Source organism: Gopherus evgoodei, chromosome 1 (genome assembly GCF_007399415.2).
Source record: "Gopherus evgoodei ecotype Sinaloan lineage chromosome 1, rGopEvg1_v1.p, whole genome shotgun sequence".
Taxonomy (NCBI): domain Eukaryota; kingdom Metazoa; phylum Chordata; order Testudines; family Testudinidae; genus Gopherus; species Gopherus evgoodei.
In genome coordinates, this window is record NC_044322.1 from 130,268,892 (window position 1) to 130,289,997 (window position 21,106).

Sequence of the window (21,106 nt, forward strand, 5' to 3'; positions counted from 1 at the left end):
GGTTTTGTCGAGAACACATCTTGGTTCCGGAAGAACATCTCAGACACCTCAATCTTCTGGTCTGGTGTTAAATCGGGAGACCCTCTCTATCCCATTTAGTTTCACTGGTCTGGTGTATAAATGTAGGGTTAGTGAGACCCCCACAAGGTGGATTAGGGAGCATGGGTCTGCCCAATTCCCCAGGTTACACGGCATCGACTCCTCAGCATTGGGACACTGTGCAGCTATATGCTCCCACTCCCCACAGGCATAACATCTGTATGGAGCCCTAGGCGTTCCCCGGTCTCTTGGTTTGGGCAATCTAACATATGTCCTCTTCTCCCGCCGTGCTCTGACTCTTTGTGGCCTCTGGTCGGCCTTCAGCCCCTCTCTTTTTCCACCTGGGCCCTCCTGGTGGCCCAGTCACCCGAGCTCTAGGGGTTGGTGCTGCTAGTTTAACCCGGGGTGCCTCTTCCTTAACTGGTTGTGTCAGCTCCCTCGCCATCCTTCGCCTCTCTACCAGTGCAACAACCTCATCATAGGTGGAGGGTTCATTCTGGCTTACCCAGGCACGAAGCTCTGGCGGTAGTCCCCTCATGTATCGGTCGATGACCAGAACCTCTAGTATCTGTTCCGGACTCCGGGACTCCGTTAGCAACCACTTTCTTTCTAGATGAATGAGGTCATACAATTGGGACTGTGGGGTTTTGTTTTCTTGGTACCTCCACTCGTGATACCATTGGGCCCACACTGCGGTCTTTACCCCAGATCTGGCCAGGATCTCTGCTTTCAGCTGGGGGTAGTCTGCTGCAGCCTCTTCAGGCAGATCATAGTAAACCTTCTGGGCCTCCCCACAGAAATGGGGCAAGGATGCCAGACCACTGATCTTGAGACCAGGCTTCCCGTAGGGCTGTTCTCTCAAAGGCCAGAAGGTATACCTCTACATCATCCTCCCGCGTCATTTTCTGCAGCCAATGGCTGGCCCATATAATCTGCATCCCATCATGGCAGTGGTTCAGTTCTGTAAGGGTCTTTATCTGGTTTACCAGTTCCCACAAGATAGCCCAGTCTTGAGAAGCCTGGTCCATCAGCAGGCGATTTGTCTCTTGCTGCAGCCGCACTGCCTCCTGTGGGGCAGCTGCCTGGACACAGGTAGCCTCCTGCTGGGCCGCCGTAGCTTGTATCAATGCCCGTACTAAGTCATCCATTGTGATGAAAAAAAAACAAAACTTTCTATCTTTTTTTTTTAATTCACTCTCCTTCTTCTGCCGCGCTGTGCACACCAAATCCCACCCTGGTGCCAGTTGTGACAAAGTTCTTCCTCTACCTTGGTGGGTCCTGCGCTTATTGGCAGATTTGCTCACCTCAGTGGTCTTCCCCACAGTCTGGATCAACTCCTCCTGTGTCTGATCAGGAGTTGGGAGGTTTGGGGGGAACCCGGGCCCGCCTTCTACTCCAGGTTCCAGCACAGGGCCCTGTGGATTGCAGCTGTCTATAGTGCCTCCTGTAACAGCTGCATGACAGCTACAACTCCCTGGGCTACTTCCCCATGGCTTCCTCTAAACACCTTCTTTATCCTCACCACAGGACCTTTCTCCTGGTGTCTGATAATGCTTGTACTCCTTTGCCCTCCACGGGGCCAGCTCCAGGCCCCAGCGCGCCAAGCATGTGCTCGGGGTGGCATGCCACAGGGGGCACTCTGCCGGTTGCCGGGAGGGTGGCAGGCGGCTCCGGTGGACCTCCCGCAGGCGTGCCTGCGGTGGGTCCGCTGGTCCTGCGGCTCCGGTGGAGCATCCGCAGGCATGCCTGCGGGAGGTCCACCAGAGCCGTGGGACCAGCGAGCGGCAAAGAGCTCCCTGTGGCGTGCCGCCGTGCTTGGGGGGCGAAATGGCTAGAGCTGGCCCTGGTCCTCCAGCAGCACACCCTCTCACTCTTAGCTCCTTGTGCCTCTTTCTCCCAGCTCTTCACATGCCCTTCCTCTCCTCTGGCTCCTCCCCGCCTGACTGGAGTGAGCTCCTTTTTGAACCCAGGTGCTCTGATTAGCCTACCTTGATTGGCTGCAGGTGATCTAATCAGCCTGTCTGCCTTAATTGTTTCTAGCAGGTTCCTGATTACTCCAGTGCTGCCCCTACTCTGGTCACTCAGGGAACAGAAAACTACTCAACCAGTGACCAGTGTATATGCCCTCTACCAAACTCCTGTACCCCACTGGCCTGGGTCTGTCACAACTACTATAATATTTTTTGTTCAAAATATGCCTTAAAAGTATCACTTGAAAGCGAATAACTTGCTGTTCAGTAATATTATGGTGAAATGTACATAGCAACATGAGATGTAAAGTTATGAACATAAGCTGACATGACTGAAGTGTGTTTACCAGACAAGTCTGGGGAATGAATAGACCTGTTTCTCAAAGACAAAGGACAAATTGACATTTCTAGCCATCTGTCACCAAAGCTGATGACCCTCCCCTATCAAGTGCCCATTCTTTGGCAAGGAAGCAGAGGCAGGAACAAACAGTGCTGCATCTTAGCAAACAACAGCATGAAAACCTCCCCCCTCATCGGATACCATATCTCTTTGGTCTGTGCTGGAAAGAACTTGATGTAGGAGTCACTCTTAGGAAAATGCATTTCAAAGGGTGACTGAACTATAAAAGTGAGGGGTAAAAATACTGCAGGTTATCTCTCCCTATCCATGCAGAGAGTTCCTTCTTGGGTGCTGGCTGGTGACTCTTGCCCACATGCTCAGGGTTTAGCTGATCGCCATATTTGGGGTCGGGAAGGAATTTTCCTCCAGGGCGGATTGGCAGGGGCCCTGGAGGTTTTTCGCCTTCCCCTGCAGCGTGGGGCACGGGTCGCTTGCTGGTGGTTTCTCTGCAGCTTGAGGTCTTCAAACCAATTTTGAAGATTTCAATAACTCGATCCTGGGATAGGGGTTGTTATAAAATTGGATGGGTGGGGATCTGTGGCCTGCCTTGTGCAGGAGGTCATACTAGATGATCAGATTGGTCCCTTCTGACCTATGAGTCTATCTCTCCTTTCCACCTCAGAAGACAAAAGGAACAGCCCATGACTTTGGGAGCAGATCCTGGTCTGAGTCTGGTCAGCAATGTACTGAAAATACATGGTAAGGGACTTCACCTGGAATCAAGTCTAGCTTAGAAAGCGTTTTATCTTTATTTTTCTTATAACTATTTCTGATTTTAATAGCTCATTACCTGGACTCACTTAAAATCTCTCTCTCTCTTTCTCTCTCTCTCTCTTTGTAGTTAAATAAACTTGTTTTATTCTTTAATTCAAACTAATCCAATGTTGGTATCAGATTGTTGTATATTGATCCCCTGAGACGGACAATGGACCTAATATATTTGGACTGTCCAGGAGAGAGCTGGACAATGCAAAACACATATTTTGGGAGGGGGGAATCTGAGACTGAGAGTGTATTGGGGTCACTCTGCAAATAGTAATCAAGGCTGCTGAAAGCCAGACTATGGCTGGTGTTTGCTGACAAGCTGCGGGCGTCCGAACTGTTAGTTGGGAGTTACATCAGCAAAGTATTGTGAGGCACCCTAGGTTGCAAAGCTAGCAGTGACACAACACCTCACTGGTCTAGATTGCACTCCCAGGTATCATAGTCTCCACTGGGGAGTTCATCTTTCTGTAGCTACTACAGCACTTCTTTTTAATACTCTTCTGCACTGGTTTCCCATGCAAGATTTTAAGAGTGAGCAGTAGTATCCTTCTCTTCACTGCCTTTGATTGTTGTATATGAAATATATCTGATCACTATCAGACGTCATCACTACTTTTTATATACACATATCGGAAACACAGCCATTTTTACTTCCTTGTAACATCATGGGCCATCCCCTCACACCCCCTTGCAGCCAGTGTCATGCTGCAGGGGTACCATACCTTAATTCTCACCCCACTACCCAGAGGGTGCAGTCTGTTAACTTTAACATCCCCAGCCAAGGAGAAACCCACACATGCTAACAAAATAGCATGTCCCCTGTTAACAGCCTTTCAGGATAAGAGAAATTACAATATACACATCAAAAGGTCCTCACCTCAGGACCCTGGTTCAGAGCTCCCAAACTTAACATCCACAAAACCAAGTTTTAAAGTCTGTTTAGGCTGGTCTCCTGAAGCCTCAAAGAGAAACCATCAAGCACTACAGCCTGCATGGCTTCTACCTCTCATCCAGCTTCTTAGTCCTGACCAGCACCAGGTTGGGGCAGGGCCTCCTTGATTATACCACAGCCTGTCCTGGCATTTGGCTCCAGCTTGTCCCTTAAACAGGTAGTACACTCCGTCAATGCCTCCCCCCAGAGCTCGGCCCTAGGGCAACTTCTACTGTCTGCCCATGCCTATATGGGAAGTTCAAAAGGGCAGTCTAACTATTTGACTTCATTAAGGCTGCTGGCCTAGCCACCTCTCCCTGACAATATCATTCCCCAGCCAGAGGGGCACGTCCTGCTTAACAAGGAAACCTCAAGACCCTTAGCCATGTTTTTATTCCCATCAACAATGTATGTAGAGACAGGAATTGCATTCCCCAAAGCCCTATGTAGCTTGTGCAATGAACAAGCTCCTTCATAGTCTTTCACAGTCATAATTCAAAACAAACTTAACACCTTGTAAGGAAAGTCCTCTAGTTGCACTGAAGGTAATCAAGAGCACCAGGCTTGCACCATTGCTAAACCAGCATAAGGTTGCCTCCTGGTCTCTTCAAGAGCAGCCTCCCCAGGTACACTCACAAGCACATCCTTCATAGTTGAGGCTGTCTTTCATCCAACCTAAATCACTGATAGGATTTACTGACTGCTTTTTTCCCCTACAATCTTCAGAAAAGGACTTACGAGAGCCCACTTCCATTCTCTTGCAACTGTGTGTGTGACGTTATCAGTGGAGCAAACATTTTTATTCTCTTCCCTTTGTGGAATCATCTTTTCTTTTGGGATGAACTTTTTTTTAGCCCCAAGTTGGTTAGTGCTGCTGTTCCCAGGCATTCAGCAGGGGACCAGGCCCATGTCTCTTTCTCGTCTGCTTTGGTTTCCTCCTGGATGGGTGTTTCTACAACCTCACATGGTGGCTTTTCCCTTCCAAGGGCTGATACACAGGCTGTACAAGGCAGTGTTTCATTTGACATTCCCCAGAACTTTACTCGGGGCTGCCCTCTCCACCTCCAGTGGTTCCACCTTCTTATGCTGGGCCTTAATGATCTGACACTGCTGGAGGATTTCCTTGTGAAGCTCTTCCTGGTCTTTCTCCAACAGCAAGTACTATTGCTTACAGTTTTCTTCTTTTGCCCTGAAGCAGGCCAATTCCCACTCCTATTTTATGGCTTGAGCCAAGACACGGTCCTTGAAGGAGCGTATCACTTCCAGCTCCTGCAAGGCCGCTGCTTTTTTATGCCTGCAATAAGTTCCTCTGTTGAAGGACTTCAGCACTGATCCTCTCAGATGCAGTAGCCCATTCTTCTAATTTTTTTAATTAGTGGAGGAGTTTGCTGGGAAACTGTAGAGGGTATCCCATTATTACAGCTTCCCTGAGGCTCTTCTAGCCGTACTGTCCTGGCCTCCAAGGCAGCAATGGAAGAACTATACTTGAATGCCATCGTTTTTTCCATTTCCTGCAACTTGGCCTTCAAGTTCATATTTACCTGGCTGACCTGCCAACTTATTTCATAGTCAAGGACAGGCACCTCTTTGCATCCCCATCACTTCTTGACTGTAGGGGGTTTTCAGGATCCTGCAGACTATTCCATGTGTAATGGCCAGGACCATTCCCATGCATTGAGGCCAGTATGAGAGCGCAGGTGTGCCCCACCTTAATTCCACCCTCCCATTTGTATGGGGAAAGGGGGAAGGAATAGTCATCTGTCCCAGATATAATACTTGAAAATAGTATGTTCCCTTTTCAAAATAAGGTTTCAGGACTGGAATACTTACAATACACTCTTCATAAAGGCCTCACCTCAGAACCTTGATTCAAAGATCCCAAACTTAAAGCCCCAAAAACAAATTCTCAAAGTTTGGTTAGACTAGTCTTTTGGAGTCTGAGAGAGAAACTACCATCCACTGCAGCCAGCATAACTACTACTCCCTTTTCTTTTGCTTAGCTTACTGTTTCTGTTTTACTACCCCTGCCCGAGGTGGGACGGGGCCTTCTTGATTACACCCAGCCTGTAGGCTTGGGGTAGTGCACTCCTTACACATGTATATCACACACACAATTTGTGGATTGGTGAATGATATGTAAGTATGTAAGTATGTACAAATTAGGAACATACAATTTAAAAATAAATTAATGAAAGATAGAAAGTGTTTTTAACATCCAGCTCAGTCAGCAGAGCATTTTTGCTTTATTTCGGGTTTATGAAGATATTTTTTCCATACTGATTTAAATTGTAGATATTGACCTGGAATAACACATAGGTTTTTTACTTGTAATTAAATTGTCTAAACACTCTAAATGATAATTATTTTTCTATTCTATGTGATTTCTGGTTAAAACATAATTCCGGACCTTAACTGCAACTTACAAAATACATAAGATAATCTTTTTGTTCTATTTGCAACTCCCACATATGACTTGATTTTTCTTGTTAAGTGGGATAGGAATCTGTTGAGTGTAGCAATTACCTTAATTCTTACATCCTTTGTTAAAAAATGCAGGTCTCTGCAACAGACTGGAAAGAGCTATTTTCTTATTTTGAAATCTGCCACTGACTTTCCTGAAAAACACTGGTGCAGAAAGGAAAGTTTACTTTACTTTTCATTTTCCTTTTACAATATTTGGGCTTCAGAATCATAGAACCAAAATAATTTTTTTCCTAAATTGGTGTAATTTACACATTCTTCTGTGCTCTTCAGTTGGTGTGTAACTCCCTTAGGTTAATTAGAGCTAGATTCTCAACTGATGTAAATCGATGTAGCTCTACTGTGGAGCTATTATTATTTAAATCAGTTGAAGCTCTGACTCTCAAAGTCACAGACACATACTGACATGCCACTTAAAGCCCCTTTAGAACATAACCTTTTAATTTGACCCACTGAATCTAACTGAATTTTAAGGGAAACTAAACGTGCATAACTTACATGTAAAGGGTTCAGAGGAGAGAGATGTTGAAGCAAATGTATCAATCATATGCATCAGTCCAATGAACAATTTCTGATTCATATTTTATAAGTGTGCATTGGATGAGGCAGGACTTCTCTGCCTTGAGTCCCTCACTGCATATTGTTCAAATATTAATTCTAAGATGTGCATTTTGTCTGGTGCACATTGAATGGATCAGTGCTCCTGAATTTCTTTTCTCATTCACTGTACAATTCATAACGTCCACCAGAGTATTTGCCTCATCATGCAGGGTAAAATCAGCACAGTTCCTAAGGTACTCACAAGAGCTTTTTGCTTCTATGGACCTCTTACACTGTGTACAAAAGGTAAAAAAAAACATGGGTGGCTAAAAAATCACCATGTAGATGTTCAGGCTTGGATTGGAGCCTGGGCTCTGAAACCCTGTGAGTGTGGAGAATTCTAGAGCTCAGGCTTCATCTGGAGCCCAAACGTCTACACAGCAATTTTTAGCCCTACATCCCAAGGCCCGTGAGCCTGAGTCAGCTGCCACGATCCAGCTACAGGGCTTTTATCCCTTTGTACACAGACCCTTAAAGTGTTTTGGATATGACATTCTGGTGTTGTCCTACCTTCTTTGGTTTTCTAAACCATTACCACCAGCAGCCCCTGAAAAAGCAACAAACACAAGAACATTTCATTTTAAAACAATGTTATAGCTCTGCTGTTAAACACTCAAGTCTTGAAATATCAAAGTGAAAGTTGCAGGCCGGCTCCTCAGTTGGTGTATAACAGCATATTGCCACTGGCTTTAATGGAGCTATGCCAAAGGACCTAGTACGTTTACACCAGCTGAGTATTTGGGCCTTCACTTTTGTCTTCTTCAGTCACTCCTGTCTCACAACATAGGTAGACAACTGATTCCAGAACTGAGTAAATTTACATACAAAATCCAAAGAGAAATAGTCAGAAACACCTGATTTTGTAACTGAATAGAGGCATGGGTGTCGGAATGGAGGGACTGGGGGTCATGGCCCTCGCACTTTTTACTGGGCCATAAGGGCAAGCCTCAGGGAGAAGGGAGAGGTGAGTGAATGGGGCGGGGTCTTGGGGAGAAGAGGCAGTGTGGGGATGGGGTTTTGGGGGATGAGCGGTACAAGGACAGGGGCTCAGGGTCAAAGAAGAGGCAGTGTGAGGGCGGGGCCTCTGGAGTAATGGGCATTGTGAGGGCAAGGAATTTGGAAGAAGGGGTGGTGCAGGGGTGGGACTGGGGGTGGGGCACAATTCAGGATCGTATGGCTTCTCCACTTCAAGAGCACTTTTTCACTCCTGCTGTATAGACAACCACTTACAACTGTTCTGAACATAAGAATGGCCATATTGGGTCAGACCAAAGGTCCATCTAGCCGAGTATCCTGTCTTCCTACAGTGACCAATGTCAGGTGCCCAGAGGGAATGAACAGAACAGGTAACTGTCAAGTGATCCACTCCCAGCTTCTGGAAAACAGCGGCTAGGGACACCATCCCTGTCGATCCTGGCTAATAGCAATTGATGAACCTATCCTCCATGAGTTTATCTAGTTCTTTTTTGAACCTTGTTATAATCTTGGCCTTCACAACATCCTCTGGCAAGGAGTTACAGAGGTTGACTGTGTGTTGTGGGAAAAAATACTTCCTTGTGTTTGTTTTAATCCTGCTGCCTATTAATTTCATTTGGTGACCTCTAGGTCTTGTGTCATGAAAAGGAGTAAATAACACGTCCTTATTTGCTTTCTCCACACCAGTCATGATTTTATGGACCTCTATGGACCATCCCCACTTAGTCATCTATTTTCCAGTCTGAAAAGTCCCAGTCTCATTAATCTCTCCTCATATGGCAGTCGTTCCATACCCCTAATCATTTTTGTTGCCTTTTTCTGAACCTTTCCCAATTCCAATTTTTTTTTCAGATGGAGTGACCACATCTGCACATAGTATTCAAGATGTGGGTGTACCATGGATTTATATAGAGGCAATTTGATATTTTCTGTCTTCTTATCTATCCCTTTCTTAATGATTCCCCACATTCTGTTAGCTCTTTTGACTGCCGCTGCACATTGAGTAGATGTTTTAAGAGAACTATCTACAATGACTCTAAGAGCTCTTTCTTGAGCGGTAACAGCTAATTTAGACTCCATCATTTATTACATATAGTGAGGATTATGTTTTCCAATGTGCATTACTTTGCATTTATCAGCATTGAATTTCATCTGCCATTTTGTTGCCCAGTCACCCAAATTTGTGAAATCCCTTTGTAACTTCGCAGTCCACTGGGGACTTAACTATCTTGACTAGTTTTGTATCTGCTCTGTGAAATTTCACAGCCATAATGGTGAAGATAAAGTAACCTTTCGTTTCCTCCTTTGCTACACAGCGATGGCATAGGACTTCAGAAAGGTTAATGACGCAGTTGGTTAGATTTGGCATAGGACTTCCATCATTGGCACTGTAGCCGTCTCCCAATCATTTATCTTTCACAGGCTATCCATAAGCACTATGGAAATTCCTGAGGATGAAGCTGGTCAGGAAGACATTAAGGTTTTGTCTACACTGTAGTTTCATCGTTAAATCATTTGTCGCTCAAGGGTGTGAAAAAACACACCCCTGAACAACAAAAGTTTGAATGACGAAAAGCACCAGTGTGAACAGCGCTTCATTGGCAGGAGATGCTCACCCACCAAAAAAGCTACCGCCCTTCATTGGGGGTGGTTTTATTTTGTCAGTTGGAGAGCTCTCTCCGGCAACAAACAATGGCTACACTGCTTACCTTACAATTGTGTGGCTGCAGTGGCACAGCCTCACCATTGTAAAGTGTGCAATGTATACGTAGCTTTAGGCTTTGCCTATTACAAAAGTTATACCACTTTAACTATACTGGAATAGTTAAAGCAGTACAATCTCCTTAGTGTGGGTGCAGTTATATCAGTCTAGGAGAGCTTATTTCTGTATGGGAAGGAGACTAAACTATACCAGTATAATGGCACCTTTATAGTGGTATCACTGCAGCCAAACTAGGGGTTGTACTAGCATGACTGTATTTAACTTAAAAAAAGAATCGCAGCCCTCATTAATATAGTTATACCAGTTGAAAATCTGTGTGTAGATAAAGACCCTTAGTGAAGGATAAGGTTCTGGATCCTGAGTCAAGGCTAAAAGATTGTCAAGTTCTATCAAACCATAGATCAGAGGTCTCAAACTCAATTTACCTTAGGGCCAGTGCCAGTCCTCAAATCCTCCCAGTGGGCCAATAATGTCACTGAAGATGGTGTTCAGAAAAGAAAACGTTTATATTGTATTTTTTATTTCAAATTTCTTCAAAATAATAAAACTGTGATACAACTTCATACAATTCTTAGTCTGCCAGCGAGCTTTTAGTGTTTACCAGACACCTGGTAATGCTTCAGTTCTGTCAGTTTGTTGATGTTTGGCCTCAGTGACTGAGCAGTTGAAACCTTCAGGATTGCAGAAAGGTGTACATCAGACAGTTGTGTTTGGTATTTTGACTTGTTTATATTCATTGCGCAAAAAAGTGACACTGCCTTTATGGCTGACTCTGCCCTGCAACTAATGATGCTGCCTCTATGGCTGACTCTGCCCAGCGACTAGTGATGGTAATTCTGTCCCTCTCCCCCATCCAATGGGAGCTGTGGGGGGCGGCACCTACAGCAGACAGAGCCAGCAGCATGGGTGCATGCGTCTCTCCTCTGCAAGTTGCAGCGGGCAGGTTCTCAGGCTGAAGATGGCCAGCGGGCTGGGACTTTGAGACCCCGCCAGAGACAGAGTTGTCCATTAACTGACTAGTATAGACTCTTAGAGCCACCTGGAAACACACTGGTTCCATGAACATGTGAATGTAGATCATCAAAATAGGTCTCTTGCTTCAATGGGAAAGATGCAGCTCCAAACTAAAGGAAGCAGTGGTCAGTCAATGACAAGAATGTAACCCCACTTCCATCTCCTGACCTCCAGTCACATCTCAGAAACAAAATGTAGCTATATAGAGACAGAAAATGCCTAGGATCAGGGGCAACTCTATGTATTTTACTGTCCCAAGCACGGCAATCAGGCGGCTTTCAGTGGCATGGCTGTAGGAGGTCCGCTGGTAACGCGGATTTGGTGGCATGCCTGCGGAAGGTCCGCCAGTCCTGCACCTTCAGCGTACCCACTGCCGAATTACTGCCGAATTACCTCTGAAACCGTGGAACCAGTGGACTTCCCTCAGGCATGCCACTGAAGGCAGCCTGACAGCCGCCCTCACATCAACTACATGCCGCCCTCTGCGGCTTGCCACCCCAGGCACGTGCTTGCTGTGCTGGTGCCTGGAGCTGCCCCTGTCTAGGAGAGACAGACACAAAATCCTTTATAACCAGGAAATTTTTCACTAACATGGAATAATCATCATCAATTGCATGTAATTTGAAGTCAGCAAGAATGGCCTTACTATTTAAAAGGAGATGTACGGCTTCTAAAATATCTGGTGGTGGATTGGATACAGTCCTCACACATGCAGAAAATTCTTTGGAATGCGTAAGTCCAAGAAAATTAATTATTATGAACCATTAAATAGTATGAGCCTTGCATATATTTACATAAAGCCTGATTTTGGCCATGAACATGTGGATAGAGATACAAGCAGCAGAATAATTAAAGACTGAGTATGGTCAAAAAATAAATCCTGATCTATGTAAACAATAAATCATTGCAACTGAAAGCATTTTAAATAAACCTTGGAAAACAGGAACAATTTTTCATAAACATTTGCACAAAAAGAATTGTCTCATTTTTGGAGGAAAAGTTTTCAAATGTGATTTCCCCCCCAGCTCTAGTTTCTAAAATCACATATACTTTTTACTGGTTATGCTGTGTATTTACTTTTTATTTTCCTCTCAGCTTGGACATAATGAAAATAAAACAGTCCATTTCACTTTAGTTTCTAGTCAATTTGATTGTTGAGTTTTTGTGCCTTAGAATAATTCTGCTAAGTTGATGTTGTTGAAAACAAACAAATAATACTAATAAACCTATTTTTTCTTTTTCTGTCATTAATGGAGGCATATCTATCGGTCTCAGTTTTTGTAAAATATTGATCTTGCAATTTGCAACCAAATTTGACTTCATAGTGTCTTACTTCTGGAAACGTTGAAAGACAATATGCAATGGCCAGAGAACTGTGAAGGACTTGAGAGCACAAACTAGCATGATTAAGCTGGGTGTTTTTTAATCATAAATCTTCATTGTTTGTTTTTTTCACAAGGCACTTGGGTAATTGCTTGGCAAAAAGCATTGTGAAAATTCAGATGGGGATACTAACAAAAATGGATCATTTAAAGAATATAGCATTACAATAGGCTATATCAATATCAAATTAATCAACACTGAGAACCAACAGGCCTAGAACAGTGAGAGTATAAAGAAATGAAAAAATAATGAACAAGAAAATTGAAAATCAATGTTAAAATTAGAAAAGAACAGTCAATATGAAAGTGAGCGAAATATGAATAACATGGAGATTTGAAATGCTTTAATGTTAGGAACCAGATGAGCATTGCTTTGTCCATTGGGTAATTAAACTAATTGAACCTTTTTTTGTGTATTTTATTTGACAGAACAAGAAGCAATGGTTTCAAGTTGTAGCGGGGGAGTTCTAGGTTGGATATTAAGAAAAACTGTTTCACTAGGAGAGTGGTGAAGGAATGGATTACCTAGGGATGGGTTACCTCATGGGTGGTGGAATTTCCATCCTTAGAGGTTTTTAAGGCCCAGATTGACAAATCCTTGGCTAGGATGATTTAGTTGGAGTTGGTCCTGCTTTGAGCAGGAGGTTGGAGTAGATGACCTCCTGAGGTCTCTTCCAGTCCTAATCTTCTATGATTCTATTGATATTTTGGGGCCTTTCTCTTCAAAAAAGTCACACCAGACAGGTTGAAAACTATGGGTGTTTAAGAAAGCCCAGAGGAGGCCCTGGTAATGCAGTTATACTATTTCACCCATGTCACACCATTATAGTGCCAGTGAGGCTCTGTGTAAATCCAACAATCTGCCCAGGGGACTCTGATTATAGGATTGGGATCTACATTTGTGTGATGATTTGGGGGATCTATCTGTACAATGTATGAATCCTCGTTGGCATTCTAAAGTTATAAGTCATTACTATGAAAATTGCTGTATCATGAATGCCCCTCTGCATGTGCATTCCCCATGAGCCACAAGGTTATGTCAGGTCTCTGCCAGACCAGAGGCAACAGCTGGTTGGTACAGGACTGTCAGCTCCTGAAAGGTCGTACTTGGGGAGAACAAAAGAGTAACTGCACCACAGAGAAAACCAGTTCTCTCACCATTCCCTCTGCAAGGGGCTGATGTTGGGAGAATGGAAAATGCCCAAACAAGACTGAGCCAAATGTGACAAAGCAGGGGGTTGAAAGGGACTCACAGGTGGAAGACTGGGAGAGACACACAGGAAGTTTGGACAGCAGAAAGGAAGGAGAACGACAGGCCAAGGTCTGAGAAGAAATGCTGGGAGAGAGAAAATTCCATGTGTTAAAACACCAGCTATATAATGGGACAGAAGAGCTCTGCACAGGCCCCAAAACTCCTGCCCAAAGAATGCTCTGGAGTGGTGAGGAAAATGAAGCAAGGAAATGCCTGTAAGATTTATTATTTTTGCATAGATCTATGTGTTTCACATGTGATTAAGCAAAGAGAAATAATATGTTAATTTTATGCAAAGTATCTCTGTATTGTATGCTACGCCTACAACATGGCCACTTGAAGAGGTAAACCTGTGGGTGGGGCTCTGGGAAAGAGTTTGTTTAATCTCCAGGCCCTGAGGTGTCAGCACTGGTTCTAGGGACTGGATAGAGGGTGCTAGCTCTTGAATCCCAAGAGTGTCCGTAAGGACCCCAAGACAAAGGCAGTGACTGGACTTTGTTCGGATTCTGGTGACTTAAAGCACCTGGGGATTCAGCATCTGAATCCTTCACAGGAGTCAGAGGGAGCCAGACCAAATCTATGACAGTTTGTCCATGGGGAGCATGAGCCTGACTACAACATAGAGAAAACCAGTTCTCTCACCATGCCCTCAGCAGGGGCTGCTGTTGGGAGAATGGAAAATTCCCAAAGAAGAAAGCTATGAATCTTTATTTTGGGTTTAAGTGCCTTAATCCCTTTGTGGAACTAGCTCTAAATGATTTAACCAAGGCCACCCAGGCAGTATATGGCCAAGCAGGGAACTGAATACAGGTTTCCCAAGTTCCAGGCTAGCCCCTAATCACTGGACCATCCTTCTACTTATTTCTGTATTTCTTTTGCCCTATGTAAGTATTTGCCTTTGTGAATGTTACTCTTTAATCTTTTGTGATTTGACTCACATGATTCAATAAAGGATTGGCTGCTTACATCCCAGACAAATAAGGTATGTAATAACCAAGGGAGAAATTAATCCTGATACCAAAACTCCAGCACAAGGCCCTTCACTTAACCCCTGGGTAGAGCTATATGGTGGGGGCCATGCAAGTTGTCTCTGTGCCAGTTCCACATAAGTTAGTACAGAGAGTGGCATTGTGAGTGGGAGGGGAGGCATACTACAGGATCCACCACCATGAATATACCATGACCCTAACACTCCATGGATGTGTATGGACAGTGGACATTATTCCAGCCCATAGTCATTTAATGTCTCCTCTGCACCTTGTAATTCATCTGCATTAATCCCAATTATTCTGGCTTTATGTGGGTGAAGTGATTTTTCACTCTGAGATGCTAGCTGTCTGCTGTTGCTAATACAGGGCATGTGAACTGGGGACAATTGCACATACAACATGGTTTGCATACAACGTGTTTTGGAAAGGATGGACAGGGATTTACACGTGTCAGATATTTAGAATCAAATTTCAGTTTGACATCTCTTGATAAAAATTCTGTTTCCAAATGTGTGGGCATCTGACACATTCCAATATTTTTAGAGGTTATTTCAATATATTCTTGTATTAGTTTTTGTTTTTAAACAAAAGTTTCAGCTTCATCACATTTACAGGCAAGAATTGAAGAATGAAAACAGTCAGTGAATTTTGAATGTGGGTGAAACAACATTTGGGTAGTCTGACATTTTGCTTTCAAGGGTCAAGAAATAGAGCAGTTATGGTTGTAGTATTCTAGACAGCAATGTCTCACAATAAACTGTCTTGCTAATTGCAGAATGTTTACAGAGAAGGTTATAACAGGCATGAAGCAAGACTGACTGGAATGAATTTGCTCTCTTTACATCCTTTTAAAAATAGATCCCACATTTTCCTCAATATTACAAATCCTTGGATAAATATTGAGATGCAGTTGTAACTTCTTTTTTATGATGGCAAAATTATGCCCCCTGATGCTCTGTCCTTGCCCCACCTCTGTCCCCCAAGACCCTGTCCCCAAGGCTCCTCCCTTTCCCCCGGAGATGCCACCCTGGCCAAACCGGAGTGGAGAGCAAATGCCAAAAATGTGGACATGCCCAGGTGAAACTCACTGTATTGGTTTTAATCTTTAAATCCTCAAATTATTTGGGTCCAGATTACCTGAGAGACCAGCTCACCTTTCTGGGCCATTCTGCTACATAATCAGCAGCGAAATATGAGCACAAGTACAAAAGAGAGAGTATTCCTGGCATTACGCAGAAAGGCCCTTTGACTTGGGACATGCTTGATTGCTACTAGAGTTCAATTTTTTTAAGCAGGCAGGATGCAAACCTTTTTTATTTTATTTTTACATATTGAAGAAAAAAGAGCAGAGGGACTACTTATGGGAAAATGTTTGCATTAGGATTTGTTGATAATTGCAAGGGCATAATGCAAAGGATAGAAGCAGATTACTGGAAATTTTAAATGTTGTCAAGGGGAGGGCCAGAACTCTGAGACAGGTACTTTTTTATCTATTGTATGCATCAAATTAAATAAAACTGTGCAAATAGAGTAGGGCCAATTGTACGGATTTAAATTTTTATATCTCACAAACCACCAAATATTTGAAATCACCAACTCTGACAGGAAAACAATCATAGAATCATGGAAGATTAGGGTTGGAAGAGACCTCAGGAGGTCATCTAGGCCAGCCCCCTGCTCAAAGCAGGACCAACACCAATCTCAAATACCACTAAAGAAGTGTGAAAATAGACCACACAATCTTTTATTTATTTAGATTTATATCCATATAGAAGAAAAACGTGCCTCTCATATGCTCTCTGTGGCATCAACAAAACTTAAAAATATCCCATATTCAAAATGACACTCTAATTGTAGAGCCTCTCAGGGGTCCAAAAGAGATAATGACATTTAACTTTACACATAAGAGTCAAAGTATATTGTTTCTTATTTAAATTACATTCCTATTAGCCAAGCTTCTCAGGCAGATAAATACTGACCTGCAGTTAGAAATTTAAGCTTACATTTTAAACCTAACATTTTACTTTTACCTTTACAATAAACAAACAAACAAACAAGAACCCAAGAAAGGGAAATTACCTGCATATATTTGCTTAATATCTAACCCGTTTAATGTGGAATTTTATGGATTTCAATTACCTATAACTCTTATGAGAGACATTCGTCTTTCATTTTAACTGCTAGTGTCAAATAAGAAATGTGTGAACTTTTTATTCTTATTACTTCCCTGGGGTCAGGCAGAAAGACAGCATCCTAATTTTCTCAAGAATCACCACAAACATTTTACATTTTGTATAAAATTCCAAAAAGAAATTAGTTAAAATGAATTTAGTGCCAGTGGATGCCCTGAGGGAATGAAATTGTACATTTAGCTATGAAAGAGGTATAACATAAGCAAAGTTAATATGCAGCCCTTCCATTGTGACTCAACACTTCACTAAAGCGAAGTGAGGCCAGTCAGCCTCACCTCAGTCCCTGGAAAAATCACAGAGCAGGTCCTGAAGGAATCAATTCTGAAGCACTCAGAGGAGAGGAAAGTGATCAGGAACAGTCAGCATGGATTCACCATGGGCAAGTCATCCCTGACTAACCTAATTGCCTTCTATGAGGAGATAACTGGCTCTGTGGATGAAGGGAAAGCACTGGATGTGATTCCTTGACTTTAGCAAAGCTTTTGATACGGTCTCCCACAGTATTCTTGCCGGCAAGTTAAAGAAGTATGGGCTGGATGAATGGACTATAAGGTGGATAGAAAGCTGGCTAGATCATCAGGCTCAACTGGTAGTGATCAACGTCTCTGTGTCTAGTTGGCAGCCCGTTTCAAGCAGAGTACCCCAAGGGTTGGTCCTGGAGCCAGTTTTGTTCAATATCTTTATTAACAATCCGGAGGATGGCATGGACTGCACTCTCAGTAAGTTTGCAGATGACACTAAACTGGGAGGTGGTAGATATGCTGGAGGGTAGGGATAGGATACAGAGGGACCTAGACAAATTAGAGGATTGGGCCAAAAGAAACCTGATGAGGTTCAACAAGGACAAGTGCAGAGTCCTGTACTTAGGACAGAAGAATCCCATTCACTGTTACAGATTAGGGACCAAATGGCTAGGAAGCAGTTCTGCAGAAAAGAACCTAGGGGCTACAGTGGACGAGAAGCTGGATATGAGTCAACAGTTTCCCTTTGTTGCCAAGAAGGCTAACGGCATTTTGGGCTGTATAAGTAGGGGCATTGCCAGCAGATTGAGGGATGTGATCATTCCCCTCTATTCGACATTGGTGAGGCCTCATCTGGAGTACTGTGTCCAGTTTTGGGCCCCGCACAACAAGAAGGATGTGGAAAAATTGGAAAGAGTCCAGCGGAGGGCAACAAAAATGATTAGGGGGCTGGAGCACATGACTTATGAGGAGAGGCTGAGGGAACTGGGATTGTTTAGTCTGCAGAAGAGAAGAATGAGGGGGGATTTGATAGCTGCTTTCAACTACCTGAAAGGGGGTTCCAAGGAGGATGGATCTAGACTGTTCTCAGTTGTAGCAGATGACAGAAGAAGAAGTAATGGTCTCAAGTTGCAGTGGGGGAGGTTTAGGTTGGCTATTAGGAAAAACGTTTTGACTAGGAAGGTGGTGAAGCACTGGAAAGGGTTACCTAGGGAGGTGGTGGAATCTCCTTCCTTAGAGGGTTTTAAGATCAGGCTTGACAAAGCCCTGGCTGGGATGATTTAGTTGGGAATTGGTCCTGCTTTGAGCAGGGGTTGGACTAGATGACCTCCCGAGGTCCCTTCCAGCCCTGATATTCTATGATTCTATGATTCTAAAAAGGATGGGACCCCCACTTGGGATCAGAAGATAGTTTAGTCTTCACTCCTATTCACTTCAATATAACCTGTGCAGGTCTCAGAAACAGTCAATGTGAGTCCATATGCTGTATTGGCACTTCTCTGATGTGACCATCTTCTCTAGACTCTCAGCTTTCACTAAAAGCAGTAAGTCCTTTATAATGTGAAGAAAACCTCAAAAATGTGACCTAATGTTAGCCAACACAGGGGTGTCTGTAAAGAATCCGCAGAATGCCTAGAACAATAGCTCTGAGACATATGAACTGCCTTTCCATCTCAGTAGGGTGCTAACTCAGATGCCCAGTGCTGAGAATCATATTGACATTTATATTAACTATTTAAATCTTAATTTAAAAAAAGAAAGGGAGGATCACAGAGCCGCACAATTTACCGTGACACTCTGTATTTTTTCTCACAATCAAGAAGGCAAGCCCAAGGAAAGCAACCAAGCCCACGGGCATATTCTACTGAAGAGGAAGTGGGGAAGCTAAGTGGAGCTCAGAAAGCACATAATTGCATTTTGAATTTCTGCGCAGCCTGCAGTGAGTGGTCTCTCATTTGGATTTCTCACCTGAGTTGCATTTGTGGGTGGAGCTGGGAAGAGTACCACTACCACTACCTATCACTAATCTGACATCTGAGTCTATGGAGCTTTTAAGGTTCCTTTCACCTCTGTATTATATTTAAGTACAGAACAAAATGTTGATTAAAAGAATGTCCAGAATAATTTATGTTTTCTCCTTCCAGGATCCCAGGGGACAACTGACATGGTTAAAACTATTAAACCACTAGAACTTTGCTTACGCCGGGGCTTCTAATAGTGTTGCAATTGGTGAAACTAAATGGATGGTTTGAACCATACTATTTGTTTTTTTGTTTTTTGCTGAAATTCTCAGCCTTGGAAGGTTTTGAAAATAAGGTGGCAGTCAGGTCCCACTCAGCTAAGGGATTTATAGGTTAGGGGCAGGACCTTGAAATCTGCTCTGAAATAAATGAGGATGCATTTGCACTTTAATGCACAGGTGACGTATTCACTTCACCATTTGCTGGTATCAGGCATGCCACTGAGTGCTGCATCAATCCTCTTATGAAGTTATGTTCAATGATGGGTAGACCAAGACACAGTACTCTAACATGAAGATGAAAAAAATGTATTGATCACAATGGCTAGAAGCTAGGAAGAACACCATTTCATGGATATTTTAAGACAATATAAGGCATTCCTCATCATTGCAGCAATGTGTGTCCACGAGCATGATGGGTCCAGCATAACTTTGAGACTCCGGACCACTTTGAGGAACTACCTTTGATTTTAGTGACTGAGGGTATCAGACCACAGATTATCAGAGTGCTTTTTACTAACATAATTTTCAATTTCTCATTTCATGAATTGACCCAAAACTTTTCATCAGTCAGCTGATTTCTTCCAGGTATTAGGACATATTGGCAATGCTGCAGGTCTGCAAATTCTGGGGAGTGTGTGTGCCAAAGTGAAATAATAATTGGGGGGCTGGTTTCACTCCTTCGAGGACGAGGAGCCAGAGAGGAGAGTCCTTAAACTTCAACAGGAAGTCCTGCATGTTGCAGTCATGTCTGCTCAGGAGTGCCTGCTGTCAGTGATCCTGAGCTGCAGACTCCCAGTTGAGTAGATGTTTCTACCGAAAAGGTCCAGCTTTTTGGAGTCCTTCACCTTGGGAGTCTCCCCTTGTGACCCTGCTGTTCTTGTTCATTGGCCACAGCAACCAACAGGGATTCTAGGGAGGAGGGATGCATACACAAGAACTCATACCCATGAGCTGGGACAAAGGACTTCTTTTCAGTTCTCTTGGCGGTGGGGGGCAGGGAAGTGGGGGTTTGCCACAGGCTTTTATTGGGTCCATATTGGATGGTCTCGTTGAGAGGTAACACTACTCTTGATGGGCCCTTTGTGGTCATGTTGTCGACCAAAGTATGAGAGGACTCCTTTACTACATCCAAATTTTGGGGTACTTTTTTCAACAGCTACTGGTATGCCTTGAAGTCATCCTGGGAAGGTGATGTGCATATCCCAAATTTGGCTTTGTTGGGGGAGGAGGAGGTTGGCACTGGCTGAGGGCATTCCTTCTCATTTTTGCACTGGATGGGTCACATGGTATTGGCTCCTGGTACTCAGCACTAGCCTCAGTATTGAAGTTTGGATTAGGGACTGCCCGAAGAGGTGGTGGAGCCCTTCCTTCTGAGGTCATCGAGTAGGAGCGCCTCGACTAGGGTCCCTACATTGAAGAAACACCCACAAGTTCCAAAAGGGTCAATGAATAGATACCAGTCAGTGACCAGGGGGCCAAGTACCCAAAGGCATTGCCTGGTTTGGGTCCACCACCACATAGGGCCGACAGGAGGAGTGTCAGGGTCAACTGCTGGCATGTCTTCAGGTCCCACCACTTAACAGAGCTCTCAGTGATTTCAGTTGTTAGTGGGGGAGTCTCACTGCTGGTGCACGCTGGGCAGTCTCTTGCATCCGAGACACTGTCCCAAAGCGGGGCTAACGCTTAGACCAAGGTATCAGTGATTTCAGTTCTGCAGTGTGTAATGAGACTCTCAACTGCATTTCTGTGTTGCTTCCTGTTCTGAAGCCCAGTGACAAGGGAATCCAGGATGTTGACAGAAAACAGGTGCTTACTTTGTCTCTGCCGAGTTTATCAATAAGTGTGTCAATTTTGTGCCAAATGGAGTTACGGATTTAAGAGGTGCGTACTTGTCCACTGGCTCCTGAAC

At 43.9% G+C, this 21,106-nt stretch overlaps 1 long non-coding RNA gene across 1 annotated transcript; it reads left to right on the forward strand.

Annotated features, from left to right (window-relative positions):
* The first annotated feature begins 488 nt into the window (after positions 1-488).
* LOC115646293 lies at positions 489-20,849 on the forward strand. The gene is made up of 4 exons (XR_003998987.1): positions 489-501; positions 14,301-14,312; positions 16,717-16,722; positions 20,783-20,849. It is a non-coding gene; the product is annotated as an uncharacterized LOC115646293 (long non-coding RNA).
* Positions 20,850-21,106: the final 257 nt, after the last annotated feature.